The sequence below is a fragment of the Ursus arctos genome, unplaced genomic scaffold (assembly GCF_023065955.2).
Source record: "Ursus arctos isolate Adak ecotype North America unplaced genomic scaffold, UrsArc2.0 scaffold_19, whole genome shotgun sequence".
Classification (NCBI taxonomy): domain Eukaryota; kingdom Metazoa; phylum Chordata; class Mammalia; order Carnivora; family Ursidae; genus Ursus; species Ursus arctos.
This window is the reverse complement of record NW_026622863.1, coordinates 44,272,587-44,296,425: the sequence shown is the minus strand read 5'-3', so window position 1 is coordinate 44,296,425 and position 23,839 is coordinate 44,272,587. Positions and strand designations below refer to the sequence as shown.

The 23,839-nt window shown below is 55.8% G+C and overlaps 1 protein-coding gene across 1 annotated transcript in view; it reads right to left on the bottom strand.

Annotated features, from left to right (window-relative positions):
- PAK4 (p21 (RAC1) activated kinase 4) overlaps positions 1-23,839 on the bottom strand; it is a 43,925-nt gene extending 20,086 nt beyond the window's left edge. The window contains exon 1 of the mRNA XM_026482346.4: positions 23,679-23,839. The gene's annotated coding sequence lies outside the window, so the exon portion shown is untranslated. The remainder of the gene's footprint in view (positions 1-23,678) is intronic.

Below are 23,839 nucleotides of genomic sequence, written 5' to 3'. Positions count from 1 at the left end.
CCCACCCCCACCCATGATTCCAGCAAGAACTCCGAGAGGGTGCACAAAGGGGGCCTCAGCCGCTCCACCCCTCTCTCATTAGATGTGGGGCAGGTCACAGTGGACCCTGGACAGAGCCATCTCTAGGTGTGAAAGTGGGGCTGGTAGGTGTGAATGGTGGAAATGGGGAGAGAGAAAGGTGGGGAGGGCTGGGGCCCCTGCACACCCTGCTGGCTCCGTCTTGCCAGCCATGCCAGGATGCAACTAAACTGAAAGTGAGGGGCCCAACTCCCCAGGGAACTTACTCTGGGCCAGGCCCTGCTCTTAGCATTGACACGCACTAAGTCATTCCCCACCCCACCATGGCCCTGAAGGGATAGGTATTTTATCAGGCTCATTTTATAACGGAGGAAACTGAGGCCCAGAGAGGTCGAGAGACTTGCCCAAGGCACCCAGCAGGAAGGTTGGGCACCAGGCTTTCCAGGCAGCTGCTCTAAACATACGGCTAGCTTGCCCAGAACCCCCATTACAGACAGAGGAAAAGATGCTCAGACAGGGGGAATCTAGAAGGGGTGTGCACACCCCACCCCACCTCTGCCTCACACCTCCCTTCCCCTCCAGATCTTACTTCCTCAGCAAAGCCTTCTGGGGCCCAGGTCAGTGCTCCCTGGGTGAAATTTGTTTCTTTTGTGCTTATCTGTCTGTCTTCCCTCTGACAGGGGACTTGGGGGGGGGGGGTGCCTGCTTCATCACTAGTCACCCTTCAGGGCCTGCCGCAAGCACCTTTCCTCCAGGAAGCCCTCTCTGACACCAGGCTGGGTCTGGTAGCTCCTCTAGACCCCATCCCTGGGCTGACCCCGCCAGATGTCCATCTCCCCCATTCGTTCACACATTCCCTGAGCTCCCAGCACCTACCAGGTGGGCCTTTTGGAGGACCTGACAATTCCAACTAGACAAAACTAGACAAACTAGACAAAACTCCCCGTTTCTAAGGGGCTGATATCTGAGTAGGACTGTTCCCTAACCGGGGGCTCCCATGAGCAGCAGGGACCAGGTTCTCAGGTTCTCACAGGTGGCCCAGGACAGGTGCCCAGTCGACGGTGAGCCCGTGAGAACAGTGAGCAAGTGGCCCAGGCAGGCAGGTGGATAGAGACGCCTGTGTCCTTCTCACCCCCCCTGCTCTGGCACCTGTACCCAGACTACTCCCACTGTAGTCAACTCCCTGAGGACTTTATCACTGGGACCAGGGAGGACTGCAGTGGCTCCAAAGTCCGGGAAATCCCAAGGTCCTGGACAGCCTCCTCCTGCCTCCACCTGCCCACCGAGCCAGGGGCTCCCCCTTGGGCCTAGGCTGGGCCTGGGGCTACAGGAGGGCAGCTCTAGGAGACCCCAGGGGGCCTAGATCCCAGGCCACTCCCTCCTCTATGGGGTGGAGCACCTGTCAGGCAGCCGCCCAGAGAGGAGCCAAGTGGGTGGGCCCCCAGACCTTCCCAAACCGGCCAGGCAGGTTTGGGCTCTGGCTGGGGAGGCAGTCAGGATAGGGCAGTTTTGGCCAGCCACGGGAAACCAGGTCCCAAGGGGAGGAATGGAGGTGGGGAGGGAGTGAGGGGGAGGGAGCACCCATTCCCCAGAAGTCCCAGAAGTCGCAGTGGAAACAAGGGCTTCTCCTGAGGCCCGGCCTCGGGAGCGACGACAGGTTGCTCCAAGATCATCTCGCACCCGAACAGATGGTTACAAAACTTCATAAGCATACTCCCAAGCAGAAACTAAATCAATAAACCCACGTAAAGTTCATCACTCAGATTCTCAACTATTTACAGTCTGCCACATCTGGGCTCCATCTCTCCCCTTTCTTTTCTTTCCTTTCCTTTCCTTCCGTCTGTCTCCCGAAGGATCTGGGCACGTGGTTCAAAAGCCAACGGCCCCACAGGGTAAACAGTGACAGGACAGCGCCCTCCCTCCCGGCCGCCCCAGCGCAGCCCCAGAGGTGACCTCTATTAGAATGTCCTTTCTTTCCTTTCTGAGAGAGCACACATGCGTGTGCATGGGTGCGTGTGCACACACACGCTTGCAAGCCTTTTAAAAAACTAAAAATGGCAGCACCCCATGCACGCTGTTATGACCTCGCTTTTCTCAAAAACCCCTGGGTGCCCGGCAGCATCCAGCAGAGGGGAAGACACACACTGGGGATGCTCTCCCAGGCACACGCCCTTGGGACCTAGAAAGCACTCTCCTGGGTATGTAGCCGAGCAAAACCCGGCCCTCTGGCCTCAGGGACATGGTGGGGGGGGAGTTCCCGCAGATCTGAGTCAGCCAGAGAGACTGGAAACAACCCAAGGGCTGGTCCACGGGAGCCGACGATGATCTGGGATCTCCTGGCTCCACATACTTGTGCACGACAGTGCGAGTAAATGACCCACAGCTACAGGTGAACAAATACCAAAAATGAAGAAGCAAAACGTGAAACAACACATCCTACGACTGCCTTGGTTTAGAAAAAGCTCAAAGCTAGACGAAATGAACATGCTGCTTGGGGCGCGGACAGAGAGGGTGAACCCCCCCAAACCGAAGGGAAGCGCCAGGCAGGGGGCGCTCCGGAGTCAGGGGAGGGGCTGCCTCTGGGGCAGGGAGGGCCTGGGGGGGGCTCCTGGGGGGCTGGCACCCCGTTTCTTCACCTGGGAGGAGGTGGCTACGTGGGGTTTCTCTTTACAGTAACTGGTTAAGCTGCACGTTCACGCTTTACATGCTTTGCGGCGTGTGCGCGGACAATTTAGAACGACGATGTTAAAGACAAAGGAAGAAATATCTCCGTCTTAGTGACTTCCGAGCCTCCATCTCTGCAAAGCGCGGCGTGCAAGGGCAGCCTGACCTGAGCCAGTTCCCACGGGGCCAGCTAGGTGGTTCCCGGCCCTTTGCTCTCACAAACGGTGCGCAGATGTCACCTCACGGGTGTGCCAGTGCGGCTGTGGGCCACAGGCCCAGAAGGGGCCTTGCTGGGCCAGGATCACAACCGGGGAGCTGCCCAAGTGAGGGCTGCCCCCGCCCAACCCCTCAGCCTCCCCCCCCACCTAGGCTGCGGTCAAGCTCCCCTAGCTCCTGGCCAGTCAGAAGGTGGAGTCTGGCCCCACTGAGCGTACTTGCATTTGCATTTTCTTAGGATGCACATCCTTTCCTCCTTCTAAAAGCCATCAGAATTCCTTGCCTGCCAAGTGTCTCCACAAAGCCTATCTTCCCCTGGGGCCAGGGAGACCTTAGTAAAATCCAACTGATGTCCCTCTCCCACTGAAACCCCACCAGAGCCCACACAGCCAAAGCCACCTCCTCTCCAGGGACCCCCAGGCTCTCCCCGCGTCTCCGGGCTCAATTCCTCACCTTCCCTTCCAGGGGTCATGGGTGTCCATGGCATGCCACCTCCTCCCCCCCCCATCAGGGATCCTGTCCACAGAAATCCAATGCACGTCCACTGTGTGCCACCAGCGTCCACTGTGTGCCACCAGCGCAGGCGCAGGGGTGCAGCACGTCCCTACCTGGTGGGGCCTCTAATCAACGATCACACAAATGAAACGTGAAATTCCAGCTGGGAAGGGCAGGCTGGAGGGATGAGGGTGGGGTGGAGCCAGGCTAGAGAGGGGCAGGAGCCCGCCGAGGTGCTAGGGACAGGCCTGCGCTTGGAAGACCCAACCCTGGCTGGCCTGTCTGTGGAGCACGAGATCCAGGTGGCTTGAGTGGGTGTGGGGACAAGTGACAAGAGGCAGCACTGCTCCAGGCCGCTGATGAAGGCAGCCGGGACGGCGGGACCCAGAGAGAGAGGGGGACAGACTGGAGCTCCGTCTGCCAAGAAAAAGCAACACTTGTTGATTTGATGAGACAGATATGGGGGCTGAGGAGGAGCAGGTGCCAGGGGTGACCCTGAAACTGGGTAAACCACAGCGCCACCTTCCACAGGAGGGAGGCTGCGAGGAACTCCAAACATGACAGGCGCCTGGGCCCTAGAATAGCTCAGCTGGGGACCAGAAAAGGGTGGAGGCCTCACCCTCCCAAGCTACAGTAATCAGACGGTGTGGATAAGCATGCGGGCCCAGCGAGCAGCAGGGGCCCACACACAGACCCCCACAAATATACACGCTGGTTTTAAAAACACTGATTTTTCTTCTTTGGGTAAAACATACATAATATGTATCATTTTGACCATTTGGAAAGTGCATAATTCAGTCCATTAAAGACAGCCGCAGCGTCGTGACCACCATCGTCTATACCCAGGACTTTTTCATCATCCCCAACAAAAACCCTGCGGCCACTGAACAATGGCTCCCCATTCCCTCCTGCCTCCCAGCACCCCCCCCCAGAACCTCTATTCTCCCGTCTCTGTGAATGTGCCTATTCTAGGGTATCTCATGTTAAGTGGGGCCTTACAAACATTTCTCCTCTGTCTGGTTTATTTCACCAGGTGTAACGTTTCCAAGGTCCATCCGTATTGTAGGGGTTTCTTTCAAAAGCTCATTCATTTCTGTGGCTGAGTAATAAATACTCCGCTGTGTGTATCTATCACACCTTGTGCGGCCTCTCATCTGCTGATAGACCTGGGTTCCTTCCACCTTTTAGCTCGTGAATAACGCAACCATGAACGCCGACGTATGGATATCTGTCCAAGTCTCTGCTTTCGATTCTTTTGGGTATACACCTAGGAGGAGGACTGCTAGGTGATTGTAATCGTTTGAACGACTACCAGGCTGTTTTCCACAGCGGCTGCACTGTTAGGTTCCCGCCCACGATGCATGAGGACTCCATCAACGCCTGTGATATTCCCTTCTTTGGGGAACAGCCATGCTGGTAGGTGCGAAGTGGTATCTCATTGTGGTAACTTACTTTTGGCCAAAAAACCCAAAAAAAAACAAACAAAAAAACCCTCAACTGTTTGGTAAACTTTGTACCAACGTGAACTTATAATGGAGCACAGACTCAAATGTAAAACTCAACTGTAAAAGTTTTTTAACTTTCAGAAAGCAACCGACCAAACCAACCCTCAGGATCTACAGCTAGGCACAGAGTTGTTAGACTTGATACCAAAAGATCCATAAAAGGAAAAATTAATAAAGTAGACCTCATCGAAATTAAAAAAACCTTTTTGCTCTGCAGAAGTCCACGAGAGGAGAGGGAAAAAAGCTATGGATTGGGAGACGATATTTGCAAACCTATCTGACAAAGGACTAGTATCTAGAAGAAAGAAGGAACTCTCAAAATTCCGCAATAAAAACCCCCAAAAAAATCCAGGTAGGAAATGGGCAGAAGACACAGGAGACATTTCACCAAAGACGATGCCCAGATGGCAGATGGGCCCATGAAAGGATGTGAGGCACCATCGGCTATTAGACACGTGCAGATTAAAGCCACGATGGGTTGTCATTACATGCCCAGTCGAACAGCTTAAAAAATCCAAAACAGTGGCAACACCCAATGCTGGTGAGGATGCAGAGAAACTGGTTCATTCGCATGCTGCTGGGGGGAATGTAAAATGACAGAGCCGAACGGTTTGGCAATTTCTCTACACCAGCAGCTGCACTTCCGGTTATCTCAGAGAAGTTACATTCACACAAAAACCTGTACGCAACTGTTTATGGCACCTTTATGTGTCACAGGCCCCCCGAGGGAGACAGCCCAGATGTCCTTCAGTGGGTGAATGGTTACACTGTGGTACGTCCACACCATGGGATACTGCTCAGCAAGAAAGAGGAATGAACTACTGACTTGGGCAACGACCTGGATGGAGCTCCAGAGAATGAAGCTGAGTGAAACAAAGGCTCCGTTTACGTAACATTCTTTTTTTTGAAACGTTAAACCTTATTGCTTTATTTTATATCTTAAATTCTCTTTATTGTTACAGTTCTTTACAGTATGGTTGTGAAAATTGTTCCATAACACATCACATGCTTGAAATGCAGGATTATAAAAATGGGGAGTGGTTGCCAGGAGTTGGGGACATGCCAGAGAAGGAATGTGGCTGTGAAAAGGCATCAGGAAAGATCCTTGTGATGGAATGTTCTGCATCTTGACTGTATCAATGTCGTTATCCTAGTTGTGGTCTCATGCTAACTAGAGTTTTGCAAGATGCTACCATAGGGGGAAACAGGGGCTTTCTGTGTTATTTCTTGTAACTGCCAGCGAATCTACAATTATCTCAAAACAAAAAGTTTCACTTGAAATAATAATTTATGAAACACACCAGACACTTTCCCACCTTTTAGCCTTTGAACATGCTATTTGCTCTCCCCGGAACACCATTCCGCACACTAACTCCTGCTCCTTTTTCAGCCCTGGGCTCAGCTGTCTCCTCTTCCAGGAAGGCTTCCCTGATTTCCTAGGCCCAGTCCTCTGGGCTTCCTCCACCACAGCGTTGACAGAGGTCTGTGCTCCCCCCCAAGGTTACTCTGGTGCTGTACCGTCTCCATCACTGGACCGCAAGTTCCATGAGGGAAGACCACGGGCTGACTGGTCCCCAGCCCCTCCCAGGCACTGGCCCGCACAGGGCTGGAGGTACGCAGTGAGCATCTACAGAATGAACGAGTGACCGGCAATAAGGACAGTAATACTCACAGCTAGCACGCATGACGAGTTTCTCTTCGCCACTCTCTTTTGAGTGCTCTACGTGGATGAAATAACCTTTATACAACCCCATCTTACATGGGGAAACTGAGGCCGACAGGGGGAGGCCACCACATGCCAAGGTCACCCAGCTAGTAGGTGGCAGTGCCGGGAGCAGACCCAGGCCTCCGCACCCAGAGCCTTTGCTAGGACTCTCCATCCCGGAGGGCCTCTCCGCGAAAGGCCGGATGAGCCTGGCTAACAGGGGAAGCAGAGGGGTCCCGGGGGCAGGCCAGAGAAGAGACCGTCCGGCCCCCAGCCCCCATCCGTTTCCACATGGAGGGACAGGCTGACCCAGGATGATACCAGAGCCTCCTTTATCCCTTACAGGTGCTTGGAGAAGTCCCCGTATGTGTCAAGGGCCCGCGACTGAATCCCATTTGGCGACCGGGGAAGCCAGCAGTGCCCTCCAGGGACAGAAAATGCCCACTGTCACGTGAGGTGGTGGTTTCAAACCCCCCCCCCCCGAGTGCCCTCCCGACGCCCCACCAGGACAGGGCTGCTTTCGTCTAGCTGCTGGGTGGGGGTGGCTCTGGCCCACGCTGAGGATCATTCTAGCGGCGCGGGACTTTGTTTATCCACCTGGATAAAGCCTCAAGGGCAAAATATTGAGAGCAAGTGACAGCCAAGAGCTGGCGGTCCAGCACCACCACGGTTTGAAAAGCAGCGGGGAGGGGCGCCTGGGTGGCGCAGTCGTTAAGCATCTGCCTTCGGCTCAGGGCGTGATCCCGGTGTTATGGGATCAGCCCCACATCAGGCGCGTCGTTGGGAGCCTGCTTCTTCCTCTCCCACTCCCCCTGCTGTGTTCCCTCTCTCGCTGGCTGTCTCTCCGTCAAATAAATAAATAAAATCTAAAAAAAATTAAAATAAATTAATAAATAAAAGCTGCAGGGAGGGCGGTGGAGAGTGAGGCGCGCACACCTGCAGGTGGGCACCGAGGGCTTTAACCAGGGCAGGAGTGTTTTCTCCCACAGGCCGGCAGAGCGCCTAAGCGGGGGAGGGGTCCATCAGGTAACCCTCTGTCCCCTTGGGGGCATCGGATATCTCTCACGAGTCACAAAAATAGAAACGAGAATTAAAAGGAAGAAAAGGGGGGTTGAATTTATTTGCCAAGGCTGGAAAGAGCCCATGAAGGAGGGGGCTTTTGGGGTGCTGGTGATGCCTGTCGTCTTGGTCTGGGTGGTCATTAATTAGATGGGTGAATGCTTATCGTGATAATTATTCATGAACCCGAACGGGGAGTTATGTACATTCTCCACGCGTGATTCTGATGGCTGGGGGCTTCGTCTCTACGCGCGTGTACCTTCCATCTCTCTGTTTTGAGCCCTCTCCATCTCTCAGCGCACACGCACGCACACACCCCCCAAAACTGTAAACTGCTACCATAATCAGAACAGCAGTCCTCCTTGGCCCCTCGCAGCTCTTGGCCTGTTTCCTGCCCAGGAGACAGAGGCCTGGAAGCAGCCAGGCCTGGAGCCCTCCGAGGTGGCCACAGCCCCACGTCTCTCCATATCCTGGGCACTCTTGTGTCCCATGGGAATCATACTCTTCAGGTAGCTTGTCGGCCAGGGGAACATACCCAACCACGATGGCCCTGCGCCGACCCGCCCTGGGGCACCAGCAGCCCGTCATACAGAGTGGAAGGAATTACTCAAGATTTAAAGCATCCCCTCGGCAGGGGCAGCCCCTGGCTGGCTCGCTGGGCTGGATGCTGGAGACGCAGGACGGTGGCGAGGCCAGCTACAAAGCGTTACGTTTGGGCACCATGCTAGTGCTCAACAAGGCAGCGAGCAGGGTGCTGTGAACACCCCCATGTCGCAGAGGAGGACAGTAAGGCTCAGAGAGGGGAGGTGCCGGTCCAAGGTCACACAGCGTGTATCAGAGCCAACAGTCCACGGTAGGTCTGACCCGGGCCCAAGTCCACTCACTTAACCATGTGCTTCCCTCACTCGCTCATGCACTCCATCACCGTATTATGCACTCACTCACTGTGTGCCAGGCACGGTTTCAGGCACTAGGGACAGAGCGGTAAATCACTCAGCCCCTCCTTACCAGAGCTGACTTTCCCATGGGGGAGATGAGACAATACACAAGTCAACTAAAAAGTATGCAATGAGAGGGAGAGGACAGAGAGCACAGTCAGGAGGGCCCTGAGGGGGGTGGGTGTCCCTGGAGCCAGACCAGACAGCCTGGAGGAAGCCACGTGGCGACCCGGGGAAGCACGTTCAGGGTAGAGGGAATGGCCACTGCAAAGGCCCAAGGACCGAAGCCGGCCTGACACGTGGCAGAATGTGCAAGGAGGCCAGCGTGGCTCGGAGGGAGGTTGGGAGGGGAAAGTGGTAGAGCTGAGGTCAAAGAGGCCTCCGCTAAATGCAGAGGAACGGGGCTTGTAGAGCGCGCACCAGGCATCATGCCCTTTTCTGTACTGTCTCCTGATGGCGTCCCAACCACAGCCTGGGGGGAGGGTGTTGCCCCCATCACGTTCCAGAGGGGAGAGCGGGTGGAGGATGGGAAAACTCCCCAGGGTGGCCCCGCTGGCCAAGGACACAGCCAGGGCAGGAGGGCAGCGCTGCACCTCCAGATAACCACCAGGCCAGCTGATGCGGGCAGAGTCAAGGATGGGGCGGCTGGGGGGCAGTGAGGGCTCTTGGCTGGGGGCCTAGGGTCCCAAAGCTGTGCACTCCCACGACAGACGGTTCGTGGAAGCTGGAGGCTAACACCCAGCCCCTGGCTCCCAGGCCCTCACAGTTTCCGACCCTCGGTCCTCAGGCCCCCCTGCTCGATCTGGTACCAGTCTGACCTGCGAGCAAGGGAATAATTTTTCCCCCATCTACTCAATTTTTAAAAAATTTAACGGAATTTGTTTTATCTTATCTTCTTTTAAATTTTATTTATTTGTTTTTTCAGTAATCTTGACACCCCACGTGGGGCTCGAACTCACAACCCCAAGATCAAGAGTTGCATGCTCTACCGACGGAGCCGGCCCAGTGCCCCTGAAGTTTATTTTAAAAGTGACCCAGATGCTAATGTTGACCTGACGTTCATACATAGAGCACCACCAGTGAAAGAAACAGAACTCAAATACAATCAGACCTCTAGACCTAAGTCCCAGTTTATGGGAAGCACAGGGGACAGCGGAACAAGTCGAATGACACCACAAGGATTCCTCGGCTGGATCCAGACTGTGGAAAACTCGAGGGGACACAGGACAAGGGTCTTTGGCAGATACACGAGGCAAACAGCAAGCACACAAAAGTGCCGACGCGAGAAATCCTATCAACTACAGAAGATGTGAGGGACCTGTCAACCAAACGCACAGCGCGAACCTTGTCTGGATTCCAAATCACACGAGCACATTGAAAAAGCATGGTAAGACAATTGGGGAAATGTAAGGATCTTAAGGAATCACCAGTCCTTTTTTGTCCTGCAACAACAGTATTGCGGGGTTTGTTTTCATAGACTCTTTAATCTTTACAAGAGAAAAAGCTGAAAAATTTATGGCTCAAGTATATGACGTATGGGAATTGCTTTGAAATAATCAGGGAGGTGGAGCCTGGGTTACAAATGAAAAAGCCTGGTCATCATTGGTAATTGCGGGACACTGGGGACGGGGACGGGGACGTGGGGAAGGCATGAGACCATTCTCCCGAGCATGAGTGAATACTTCCATCGTACAAAGGTTTTAAACATTTTGCAAAAGGAAATGTGCCCTGATCATAACAGTGAAGAATTATGGATGGCTCACTGGGTGAATCTTTGTTACCGAGTCTGAACACGTGTCCTGCCTCTAATAACTAACAGCGATCACAGTCAAAGCCACCACAATGACAGAACGATGGCAGCGCGGTGCCGAGCGTCACACATGCCACTGACTCACTCACTCCTCCCAGCTACCCCGGGAGGCCGCAGGAACCCGTCTCCTCCTGCTCCAGATGTGGAAACCAACACTGAGCAATGTGGGGCTCCGGGCCTGGCCCGAGGTCAGAGAGGGAGCTCTGCCAGAGCGGGAGAGGCCCAATGGGGAGCCTCTGCCCTGAGTAGGTGCGGGAGGGGAGGCCAGTGAGCCCTGGCGAGCGGGGACGCACAGGAGACCTGGCCTTGGTCCCATCAAATAGTAAAGGCTCCTGCAATCCAATATTCACATCTTGGCACGGGCCTTTGCCGAAGTCAAACCTTCGGCCACCCCAAGGGAGCCTAAAATGATAACCGGCCACAGATGACACCAGCAGACTTTTGGGCCCACAGCAGGATCTTGGGTCACAGAAGCTGTCGTATCAGGGTCTGTCTGCCTGGACGGTCCTCCTTCGAGGTCGCAAAGCCAGTCCCAATACCTCCGAATATCAGCGGGATGCGTGCCCCTGCCCCCACTCCAGGAGCCAGGAGAAGCGAGGGAGGATGGCAAGTGACACTGGCATCCTTCCCATCCCCGTCCTGGGCCTGTGGGAACCATCTCCTTCTGGGGCTTCAGTGGGATCCTGGCTAACAGGGGAAGCCAGGGAAGCTTCGGGGTGGGGGTGGGAGCAGAAATTGAGGCCGGGAAAGAGGGAGAGACACAAAAGGCAGCGACATGGAGAGGAAGAGGAGGCGAGGAGGGAGACAGAGAAGGCGGCCCGCCGGGAGCCTGCAGAACCCAGGGACCCAGGGACGGCAGAGAGGACCGCTCTGGGCCTCAGCTGCCTTGTCTGTGACCCGACCGTGCGTTTGTGGGGGTGACGTCGTGGCTCAATCACGCTAGGTCAGAAGCCTAGAAAAGTACCCCAAACATTGCAAAAGTGAACACATTTGCTATCATTTCTGGAGGACAGTGGCTCTCATCCCAGCTAGTCACACAGGGAGCTTAAAAAACACAAACCAAAAACACCCAATAAATGCTCAGGCCCCACCGCCGGAGACTGGGATTCAAATGGCCTAGGCCTGGGGTACTGCATCATTGCCCCCACGACGGGAGGGGCAGGGGCAGTGCCCAGGAGGCCCCTCTGTCCGCCCACCCTCCCCCACCTTGGGCCACCAGGAGTCGGGGACCTGCTGAGGAATGCGAGGCATGGAGCCGGGCCTGGCACAGCCATCTCCCATCTCCGGGTCCCCTCCCCCTTCACGAACTCCCAGGAACCCATCCTGCATCCAGTCCAGGCAGAAGCCTCCCCTGGGAAGGTATCAGCCAGCTCTAGGTCGCCCAGCCCTGAATCCCCACTCCCAGCCTTCTCCTTGGAGCGCCAGTCCTGAACCCCGTCTCCTGGGTCCCCTTCACAAAGCGCTGATCAGTGGTGGAGTGAGTGACCCTGACAGCTGACAAGGAGCCCGCAGAGCTTATCTCCTGCTCGGGTGGGCAGGGGTGACCTGAGAAGGCTTCCCAGAGGGGGTGACCTTTAGGTCAAGACACAAAGAATACATGAGAGGGAAGCACTTAACCAAGGTCAGGAATGCTAAAGTGCAAGCAGATCGGGCAAGGCCTGGTCCCCCAGGGGAGGGACTGGGTTTGGGCCCTCTCCACAGGCAGTGTGGGACATGGAAGGATTTCAAGCAGAGAAGGCCCCCCTCCTCAATGTGCTGACTTCAGCCACACCTGCTACCCTCCACCTTTCTTTCACAGGGACAGAGAACTCCAGCTGGCCCACTGGAGAGTGTCAGGGGATCCCCAGGTCCTGCCACCCCTGCGGGCCCTAGCTCCTTCCTGCCACGCTGTGAGGAGACCCAACCAGAGCTGCTTCCCGCAGCCCTGAGCCTGTTCCCCGATAATTAAACCGTAAGCTGATTAGTCAAGGAAAACCTTTAATTAGCCCTTGAAATCATTCAGGAAAATTACAACCTCCTCTCCGGGCACCCTGCCCACCCTCTGCCAGGGACTAGGAGTGGTGCCAGGGAGGAAGCAGGGTCGGGGGGGGGAGGATGGGGGGCTCCTGCCCCTAAGGTGAGCCTCACCCGGCAAAGGCCAAACCTAGGGTGCAAGGTGCCTCGTGGGAGGGGACGGCACAGACTCCCCCGGCCACATCACAACTGCCCCAGAATAAATCCACCAAGAAGTGGGCAAGGATGGTGCTGGAAAAGTGTGGCACTCTCCTGACAGACATCAGAGAAGACAAACAAACGGAGAGACAGATCACGTTCACGGACTGGCAGACTCAATGTCGTGGCTGTGTGTGTGACGAGATGCATGTCTAATATTTAAATAGAATTCAAAGAGCCAAGAATGGCCAAGACATTCCTGAAGAACAAGTAGGAATGCTTGCTCTCCCCAAGATCAAAACTTCTTATCAACGACAGAAACGAGGGCAGGGTGGTAGTGATTCCGGAACAGGCCGGAAGAGCAAGAGAAAAGGACAGGGCATCCGGCAACAGACCCACTTATACAGACACATGATTTATGATAAGGGTGGCCATGGAGAAAAGTCAGTCTGTTTTTAATAAATAGTCCTTGGATGACTGGGGATCCAGGCGAAAACTATGAAACTGGATGCCTACCTCACACCACACACCACACACACACACACACACACACACTCTTCCAGAATGAAGAAAGGTAAGAAGCAGAATTATAAAACTCTAAAGGATACGAGTAATATATTTGACCATATTAAAATTAAGCGCTACTGTTCATCAAAAGATACCATAAAGAAAGTGAAAAGGCGAGCAGTAGGCCGGGAGAATTACAGCATCTTCGAAACAAAGGCTCTCCTCCAGAACCTGGGATTTAACTCAAAGAAGTAACAAACAAAAATGCAGACAGCCCGATGGGAAACAGGCAAGTGACTGGAATGGGCTCTTCACAAGAGAGGCGCTCCAGATGTTCAGGGAACAGGTGAAAAGCTGCTCCACCTGACTGGCCGCCAGGGAAATGCAAATCTGCACCCCGAGGAGATGCCTACGAGAGCCTGATCTGCTCAGCACCAGTTCGCAGGACGGGCCAGCGCTCACCACGGGTGTCGCCCATCCCCTCCTGTGTGTGCCATCCCCTCCTGTCTGTGAAATGGGCCGAATGGTCAGAGCCACCTTCCGGGATCCCAGGAAGGCCCGGGCAGACGCCGGGGAGCGCTACGCGGGGCACTGGGCCTGGCAGGCGCAGACCTTCAATTAGTTTTCCCTATTAATCAGCCTAAGGAATAAATCACTCCCCAGACCCAAGGTCATTTCAGGCCTTCCCCTGTCTCGGAGCAGGGATGCCCCAGAAGGCTGTGAGTCCACGAAACAGATGCCAAATGGGTAGGAAGTGGATCTGTTTACCTACCAACCACCGTGTCCCTGGAGGCCACAAAGGACCAGGCACTCCAGAATATATGGAGGAGAAACACGACAACAGGCACGTTCATATTTATACCCCAGGCACTGGCGTAAGTATGTTAGGAGCAGAGCTTCAGAGATACCCTAGAACACCAGGGTGGCCTCAATTCTAAAGGACAAGCAAGACATGGAGAGGCCCCAAGCGGCTCTCTGCATTCAAATCCAGACCAACCGCAAAACTGACAGCGATGTTAGCTACCCCTCCCCTCGTCCCTCAGAGGCCCCTGAGCTCTCTCCTCCCCTCCCCTCCTTCAGCCAACTCCTGCTCACCCTTCCCATGGCATTCCCTCCTTACTCAGGGCAGATCACCCATCATGCACTGTGGCAGCGAGACTCAGGGCTTATCACGGCTCCTTCATTCCTTCCTCCCTTCACGTTCAGCGTTGACTGAGCCACCCAGGCGCATACATAGCAAGCTGAGGTTATACAGCAAGGGACACAGTAAGGGTCCCCCCACCCCCCTACCCAACCCATGAAGCCAAGTTATGAGGAGTAGGGAGGACAAGAAGCCAACCGACCCACAAATCATAATGTAATGTAAGTAGCAATGATGAGTGCCCAAAGAAAATCAAGCCCGGGAAGGTAAGAGGGAGAGTGACAGGTCCCAGACGAGGCAGCAAGAACCAAAGGCCCTGAGGCACGACCCAGCCTGGAATGTTCCAAGAACAGCGTGGCAGGAGAAAAGAGGAAGCTGGCAGGAAAGCTGAGCCAGGATCTCATGACCACCTCCCCCCACCCCAAGAGAGATGAAGCCACAGGAGGATCCCCAGCTCCCTCTGGCTTTATGTGAGGACAGACTGCGGGGGGGGGGGGGGGGGGGCAATGGGGAAGGAGGGAGTGCGGAGTGGGGAGCAGTCCAGGCAGAAGACGAGGGTGGCTTAAAGAGGGGCTGCCACCGAGGAAGACTGAAAGGTGCCAGGTTCTGCTCTGCAGGTAGGCAAGTGGCCTTTCTGCCATCGTGGCTGCGAAGGAGGGACGAGAGGAGTCAGGGTGCCACCAGGCTCCTGGCCCGATCTAGAGGATGGATGGGGCGCCCGTTAATGAGACAGGTTCACGGTGGGGGGGGTAGGAGATGGGGGTTTGGGAGTCCGGCTTATTTTACCTGTCTGTGTGTAGATCTGGGACCAGGGTCTGTGTCTCCTACACGAGGGCGCTCAGGAAGGGCCACCCGTGGGCCCGACTAGCTTGCCTGGGGAAATGTGTGCACGCACACCCTGCCCGCACGCCCGGGGCAGCCATGTTCAAGGACACTGACACGCGCACAGCAGGAGACAGATCAGCTCTGGGTTGTTCTCACACTAGAAGAGTACACAGCAACGAGGGGGGACGAACTATGGACATGCTCGACCACGTGGCTGGACCCCACAGACTGGGATCAAAGAAGGTAGCCGCTAACAAGACGTGCGGAAGGACTCCATTTCTATGAAGTTCAAGAGCAAGCAAGGTGGCGTTCTGTAATTCAGGGATGCACGCCTGGCAGGAACTCTCTAGAAAGGCAGGGACGCGGTGACCCCCAAGGTGAGGGGAGTGATCGCTTCCGGGGTCGTGATCAAGAGGGTGATGGGGGGGCTCCTAGGGTGCAGTGTTCGGCCTTCCCCTAACGGTGGCAAGGTGTTTGTTCATCTCATAATGATGGTAAACCGACATTTGCACTTAGGCACATTTCTAGAGGCACGTTCCGCTTTGCAATTATTAAAGGTTTAAAAGTAGAAGAATCAGGGGCGCCTGGGTGGCACAGCGGTTAAGCGTCTGCCTTCGGCTCAGGGCGTGATCCCGGCATTGTGGGATCGAGCCCCACATCAGGCTCTTCCGCTATGAGCCTGCTTCTTCCTCTCCCACTCCCCCTGCTTGTGTTCCCTCTCTCGTTGGCTGTCTCTATCTCTGTCAAATAAATAAATAAAATCTTTTAAAAAAATAAAAAAATAAAAAAAATAAAAGTAGAAGAATCATAAATGTACATAACTATATATACACAACACGGCATCTCAGAGTCAGATCATCTGGGGCCAGCCTGCTGTGGAAGATTCGGGGGAAGGGAGGACCGGGCTGTCGAGGCCCCCTGAGGCCCCGTGGGCAGCAGAGGAGGGGTCCCCAGGGAGAGAGGAGGCGGAAGTGCCTGGGGGGTCCTCACCTGAGGGAGTTACGCTGAAGAGCCCTGCCTTCCGGCCATGTCCTACTTTCTCCCCAGTCCTGGCCTGGACCGCTGAGAGGAGGGGAGGGGAGGGGAGGGGAGGGGAGGGGAGGGGAGGGGAGGGGAGGGGAAGGGCGGGGAAGGGAGGGGAGGGGAGGGGAGGAGGGGAGCAGGAGGAGGGCGGGAGGAGGCCCAGGATAGCAGGCCGCTTCCCGTTGTGTGGGAGTGGCTGAAACCAGCCTGGGGAAGCCAGCCCTAACCCAGCACAATGCCGCTTTATCGCTTTATCGGGAGTTTCCAGGGCCAGGCCGGGAACCTGGGGGTGGAAGTGGGGAGGGACTGGGAGGGTGCTCGCTGTCTGGGGACCCTGCCTGGCACCCCCACCTGTCAGAGTGCTCCCTTCCAAAGCTCTGTGGCAGCAGGCCTGGAAGGAAGACACAATGGAGGGAGGGGGGTCAGGGAGGGAGAGCCTTCTAATCCCTCAGGCTTAGTTCAGGGGTGGCAGATGGAGTAGAGCCACAGTGGTCAGGAGCCAGACTCTGCGGTGACCCCACATAAGTCTCCCAGGTTCACAGTCTCCTGCCCTACGAAAGGGGAATCAGAGTTAACACCTACATTTCGGGGTGTTGGGAGAGTGCGGTAAGTTAGCTCAGAGGAAGCACTCAGAGCGAGGCCTGCGAATAGTAATGATACAGAACAAGGCTAAACTCCCGTCTTTGAGCACTTCCTGTGCATTCTGCCTGATGATGATGCATTTATAGCCTCAGAACATCCCTGAGGAGGCACCCTTATCCTCTCCATTATGTAGATAAGGACGCCAAAGCACAGAGCAGTTAAGCGACTTGTCTGGGACCACACAGCTAGTCGTGGCCCAGCTGGTTCCAGAGCCCAAGCCCCCCGCCTCCACGGGGTCCCAGAAGTTAGGAACTCCAGACTGGAGCCATGAGGCCAGGGTTCCAGTCCTGGATCTGCCCCTTATTTGCTGAGGGGTTGCCAGCCCATGCCTCGGTTTCCCCTTCTCAGAGAAAGTGAAAATAGCACAGCTAGACAGTTCCCGGGAAAGGAAGCCCAGATGGCTTTCGACAAACACAAAGATGCTCTACTTCTCTCACCTTAAAATCAGAACCAGCACTAGAACCTTCCCTGACTGCCAAAGGCCAAGGCATCGGCGACTGCCCCAAGCACGTGGCCAGCAAATGAGGCAACCCCGTGCCATCAGACACCAGGGCTGGGGTGCCAACGGGCTCATGCTCTCGGGCAGGCCTGAACGCTACCAGCAGAGCTACCGGGGCACACATCTCCGACCCCCGAGCCCAGAGATGCGGTCCCGAGCGTGTGCGGCCCCATTCGGGGGAGGGACACACCACAAGGGCCTGAAGAGCCATCAGCGAGAACACACGTGTGTCAGGGAGTGGCACACGGCCACAGAAAGCACAAGAAAGCATTTCCAGGTCCTGCCACAGGACTGAAGAGTGAAACCCGCCAGGGTAAGGGCAGAACACAAACGTGGGAAGTCGGCTCCACTGGGGTAGAAACAAAAAGGGGCAGAACACGCGCAGGGACGAATATCCGAAGACAGAAGAGACGCTGGGAACAATGGCTGTGTCGGGGCAGGGGACCGGTGGCGGGCTGGGAAAGGGATGTCCTCGTCACTGCGTCCCCTTCTGGGCCGTATGCAATTATTATTTAGGGGAATAGGTACTACGTGCGCACGGAGCAAAAATGTGCCTTCTTGAAATGAAAACGCTGGAAAAGAGAAATGAGGTTAATAACACGTCCTCCTCAGGGTCTCTGGGCAGAACCACTGCGCCGACGCTCGCCCAGCACACATCGGCGCCTGGCGGGCCGCAAGCGGTGGGTGAGGACAGTATCACTAGAGGCTGGGAGCCGGCGAACAGGAGGCTGCAGCCCGGAGGGGACAGGGCGCAAGGAAACGGAAATTGTTAAAATTGTTGAATCATTAAATTGTTACCACCAGCTTACTGCATGCCAGGCGACCCTGGGAACTCTTTACCACACGATCTACGATCCTCCCAACAGCCCATTTGGCAGGTAACAAGTGTGAGGCTCACGGAGCCTCGGCTCTTTCCCAGGGGCCCCAGTGAGGGGGTCAGGGACAGGAGTGGACTGTGTGGCCCCTGCAGAGAAGTCGCCATTGCCCCCGAGGATGGTGGCAGCACCCGGGGCAGGGCAAGGCGGGACCAGAGGGCCCCAGGAGACAGGCTGCCGTGAGTGGTGGCTTGTGTCACATCTGCCGTCGCCGGCTCCCCTGGGACCTGGGAAAGCTCCCCTCTGACCCTCCCTGCTACCCCCCCACCGCCGACACCTTCCTGTGGGCCCAGGCATCTGGCAGAAAACAAGCCCCAGCCCCGGAAAGGGTGGCGGGGGCGGGAAGGGTCCCATTTCCCTGGCCGTGACTTGGAAGGAGGCTGCTTCCTGCTGGCAGCATCTGTGGCCGCCTGGCTCGGGTGATGGGATAAACAGCTGGTGGGGACACCCCGACCGGCGTCTGGCCAGGAAGTCTGCTTTACTGTGAGCCAGCAGGACAAGGAGGGGTGAGGCTGTGGAGAAGAGAGTGAAGGGACTGTGGGGGCCCTGAGGGAGGTAGGGAGCCAGTGCCCAGAAACACCCCTGGTTGAACAGACCTCCAACTGGAATCTCCAAGAGATTCCAACTAAAGAGGAGCCTGGGGAAGAACCAACTGGACAGGAAGTGGCCTTGTCTTATCCCAACCACTTCCAAATCACTGGAGGGCAGCCACCGCAGGCCGTGACTCGAGAGTCCGAAGGCCTGGAGTTCAAGTCCTACCTCTGCCAACTCGCCTGCTATGTAACCTTAGGCACGTCACGGACCTCTGTGGGTCTCAGTTTTCTCATCTCTGAAATGGGGATAATAATGGTACCTACCTTGTAGGTTGTTGTGGAGATTAAATGTGTTAATATGGGGAAAGAAGGGGCACCTGGGTGGCTGTCGGTTAAGCGTCCCACTCTCGATGTCAGCTCAGGTCATGATCTCAGGGTCGTGAGACTGAGTCTCATGTTGGGCGTGGAGCCTGCTTAAGATTCTCGCTCTCCCTCTCCCTCTGCCCCTCACCCCTGCGCGCGCGCTCTCTCTCTCTCTTTCAAATAAAAATAATAAAATCTTGAAAAAAATATATGGGTAAAGTCCTCACAATCCTGGCAGCACACAGATCCCTCCTCCATCACTGGCCCCCTCCTCCAATCCACCCTCATCTCCTGCTCGGACCATCACACCAACCTCCCCCTGGGTCTCCCTGCTGTTGCACCCCGTGATCCGCTCCCCACATGGTAACATGAGTAATCCTGATAAAAGGGAAACTAGATGTTGCTTAAAGCCTTCCGATGACTCCCCATTACACACAGAACGCAGTCCACGCTCCTTACCTCAGCCTGTCAGCCTCTGGTATACCTGCCACATCTTCCTCACCTTCCTTTTTTTTTTTTCTTTTTTAAGATTTTATTTATTTATTTGACAGAGAGAGAGACAGCCAGTGAGAGAGGGAACACAAGCAGGGGGAGTGGGAGAGGAAGAAGCAGGGTCCCAGTGGAGCAGGGAGACCGATGCGGGGCTCGATTCCAGGACTCTGGGATCACGCCCTGAGCCGAAGGCAGATGCTTAACGACTGAGCCACCCAGGCGCCCCCTTCCTCACCTTCCTGACCTTGCCGCCCACTCTGCCACATGGGCTTCCCTGATGGTACTTGACCATCCCAAGCTCATTCGGACCTCAGGACCTTTGCACTTCCTGTACCCACTACCTGCTCTATTCTTTTCACCTCCTTTCTTAGGCCTGGCTCACCCTTTCTCATGGATCAGATGTCTCCTTCTCCATAAAGCCCTCACTGACTTCCCAGGCTGGTCAGGGGCCTCCTTTGGATTCCTACAGTCCCTGTGCCTCCCGTAGCCCAGCCCTAACGCTTCTGCTTGTGTTCCCTCATCCCAGCCCTGACACTCTGGGCTGTCACTGTCTCGGGATGGGTCCGTCTTCCTTTGTATACTAAAATCTGTGCAGACAGGGCCAGGGCTGTGTGGGTCGCCAGTGGGACCAGTGGTCACATGCAAAAAGAGTGTAACAAGGCTCTGCCCCTCCTTTTCCACACTTCACCTCCTTCCTCCCTGCCCCCTTCCTGAGGAGGTTCAAGTCAGTACAGTTTCATTTCCCACTGTCAGCCCTGAGAGATGCCTCCCAAGGAGAGCTGGGTCAAAGTTGTGGTCACTGTCCTGGACATCCTAGAGGGCAAAAGCCTGGGTGTGGGGGCTTGGTGGGTGTCAGACCTGCTAAGCCCATCACGTGAACCATCTCCCCAGCTGTTCCCAGCTAGCCTGGGGGGCTATAAACCCACCATCTGATGGCTGAGTAAACCACTTCAGCAAGGGCCACAAAGTTGCCCCAAAGCAGGACATGGAGTGAAGGGAGCCCTTAAGCCCTGCGGGAAAGCAGACTGGTACAATTGCTTTGGAGAACAATTTGGAAGGCCCTGCATGTCCACGGTGAGCCACATGCCCAAGAGAGACTCTGGCCACAGTATACAAGGAAACGCATTCTAGAATGTTCAATGCGGCATCATCACTGTCCAAATAGGAAACCACCCCAATGTCCACCAACAGGTGAACAGGTAATTCCTATGTGGCACAATCACAAGAAGAGAGACACTCCTGGCAGAGACAACGAATCCTAGAGCTACGCACACGTCCTGGCAAAGAGAAAGGCAAACTCGAATGTTGAGCAGAAAGAGCAGGTTGTTGACCGGGACGCCGCTTACATCAGCCGGCAAACAGTAAAACAGTGGTGGGCCACCCTGGCTGGCCACTGGAACCTCATACTGAGGCCCGCCCCACCCCAGACCCAATGACTCCAAGTCAGAAGCCCTATGGCTGGCCTGGGCCGCGGCAGATTTGAAAGCTCTCCAGGTGACTACAGAGTGGAGCTGGGATTGAGAACGGTGGCCCTATCAGCTGTGAATACATTCGAGGGGAGTAACAGTAGGAAGACCTGCAGGGAGACGAACACCAAATCCAGGTCCAGCGGCGCCCCAGCAGTTGTACCAGTCTGCAGGGAGGCCGGGGAGGGAGTGGGGCATTGAACGCCATCCACCCTGCGAGTTCCGTCCCAGGCCGGATGCTGGAGGCGTGGGGGTTCTGTTAATTGAAGGCTTTACCTTTCCCCCTAATCTAAAATGCAGCCTAAGGAACAAAACTGGCAAGGAAGAAATCACTTGCCTAAGGTCCCACGGCTGGTGACAGGGCAGAGACCTGAATTCAGGTCTCCGATGTCAAAGCCCCAGCCCTCACGTCTGCGCCAAGCCTGGGACGCTGAGCAAGCTGGAACCACGAGGCCAGGAGATGGGGCTGGCCTCACAGGACTGCTTGGCAGTGTGCCCACCCGGTGACCCGGCCACAGCCGGAAGGGGGGGCGCAGCTTCCTGAGAGAGCCAGCAGGCAGGTGGAGAGGGACCCTCCTCCATCTCTGAGGTTCTCCCCAGGTGGCAGTGGCAGCAGGACTAATGCCAACACAGCACCTGGTGGGTGCCAGGTCCAGGCCACGCGCTTTCCGCTCTGCGCCCTCCCGGCCATTCCACAAGGTAGTCACTATCATTTCCATTCGGCAGGGGAAGAAATGGAGGCCCAGGAAGTTAAGCGACTTGTCCACGGTCCCACAGCCCACGTGAGTGACAGGGCTGGGTCTGAACCAGTCCCCAGAACTGCTCCACCGACACAGGACAGCTCCTCCTCAGCCCCTGCTCCACTGGCCCCCCACCCCCAGGCCGGGCACCCTAGGGGTCCAGATGTAGCCGGGTATCACTGGCTGGGGGTGTGGTTCCAGTCGGCTCCCACCAAGGGACACCGAGAGACCCTAGAGGCCCAGGGGTTCTGCGTCTTGTCCGCTGCTAGAGTCCCAGCACCCAGCACAGTGTCCAGCATGCAACCACCAACCATCAAGCACCCTCCATTGGCCAGGCGGTGCTTCAGGCGGGGATTCAGGGAAAGAACAACATGGAGAAATTCCTGCCGTGTGGGGCCCACATTCCTGGGGGGGGGGACGGGGGGGGCAGAGGCAGACAACACAGGGGCCCTGACAAACAAGGTAAGCACAGAGCAAAGCCTGGGAAGAAACAAGATAGGGAGATAAAGAGTGTGTGAGGGACAGTGAGAGGCAGGTGGTGCTGGTAGGGCTGCACGTGGGTGACCATGAGTAGGGGGGCGCTGGGAAAGGATTCCAGGCAGAGGGAACAGGAAGGTCAAAGACCTGGAGGGTGGCATATGCCTACAGAGTTGAAGAACAGCAAACAGGCCGGTGGGGTTGGACCTTGAGAAGGATAGGGAGAGCCGTAGGAAATGAGGTGGAAGCAATCTGGGACCACCATGAGAGTTTAGGGTTTTAAGTACAGAGAACACTCGGCTTTGTACTGTATCCCATTCAGGGACACCCTCCCCAGTCAAAACCCATCAGACTCACTAGGACTCTGGGCCACCCACAAACACCCCACTCCCATAGGTCCAGGAGAACTTCTCTTCCCAGATCACACCCTTTCAGGGAGCCCAGAGACAATCCATTCCAGTCCAGGGAGTGGTTTGGCCTTGCCCAGCCCCCTGCTTCCAGGAACAGACCTTCAACAATCTACAGTGTAACAACTGGGGGCAGGAGCTCCCGAATCATTCAGACCCGGCACGGAATCTGCCTCTGTTGCTCGGCAGAAGCTACCTGAGCCTCAGTTTTCCCCTCTGTAAAGCAGGTCCACCCAGCACCCACGTCACAAGCTGTGTTATAACGAAACAAGACTGCTGAGCACAGCGTTAGCCCTCATTAAATATTAGCCAAAATTGTGATTATTTGAAAGGCGATAGAGCATAGTACATCTCTGGGCCCAGAACTCGAGTCTGAATCCCAACCCCACAACTTATTCATTAGATGATCCTGGGCAAATCACTTGGGCTCTTAATAAAAGAGCCAACCCCATAACGTTGTAGTGAGGATTAAATATATGGAAAGCATCTAAATGACCTGGCACATAGTGATTTATGAGTGTTTGCTATTATTTTCATTATTTGTGGGAGGGGGCTCCCCTTTACTTGGCCAGGAAGCACCTTTGATCTCTCTCTTGGGCATCCCTCCCGTCCTCCCCAGCAATGTCTCCCATTAGGGTTTTAACTTTGACCCTCACGTATATCATCTGTCAGATTCTGATCTTTGCCCCCTTTGGCCACGCCCCACATTTGATCCATTAAAAAGGTGCCCCCCAACCTAAATCTCATGCATCTGGTCCGCTGGTTGCTGCCGAAAAAACCTCCAAACCACCGCCCCCATGGTTGTGATCTCTGACTTTGGTAAGCGCACCCTCCCTTAAAATGATTTTGACCCCCATTTTTTGACACTCGCTCCCGTCCCCTCGAACCCGCCCCACTTCAAATTTCGAACTTTGTGGTCCCCTTCGCCACGCCCCCTTCGCTCGTTTGACCTCTGACCTCCTCTACACCACCCTCCCCAGCGGCACTGACCCCCGACCTCTTGGAGGCGACCCTTCCCTCCTCGAGCGAACTTTGACCCCAACGGCCCCGCCCCCTACTTACGTAAACGCTGTCCCACCGCCATCGCCCGGCCCACCCCAATCCCCTGGCCAGACCGCTGATCCTACCGGCTCGGCGCTGCAGTCGCTCGCGGCCTAGCTGCTCGACCCGGGATTCCGAACCCTCACACCGCCCTCAGCTCTCTTGCGCCGCCGCCACCGCGGCCACTGCCGCCGCCATGTTAAATCCCCAACGAACATCCGGGGCTTTCCCCCCTCGCCGCCCACCA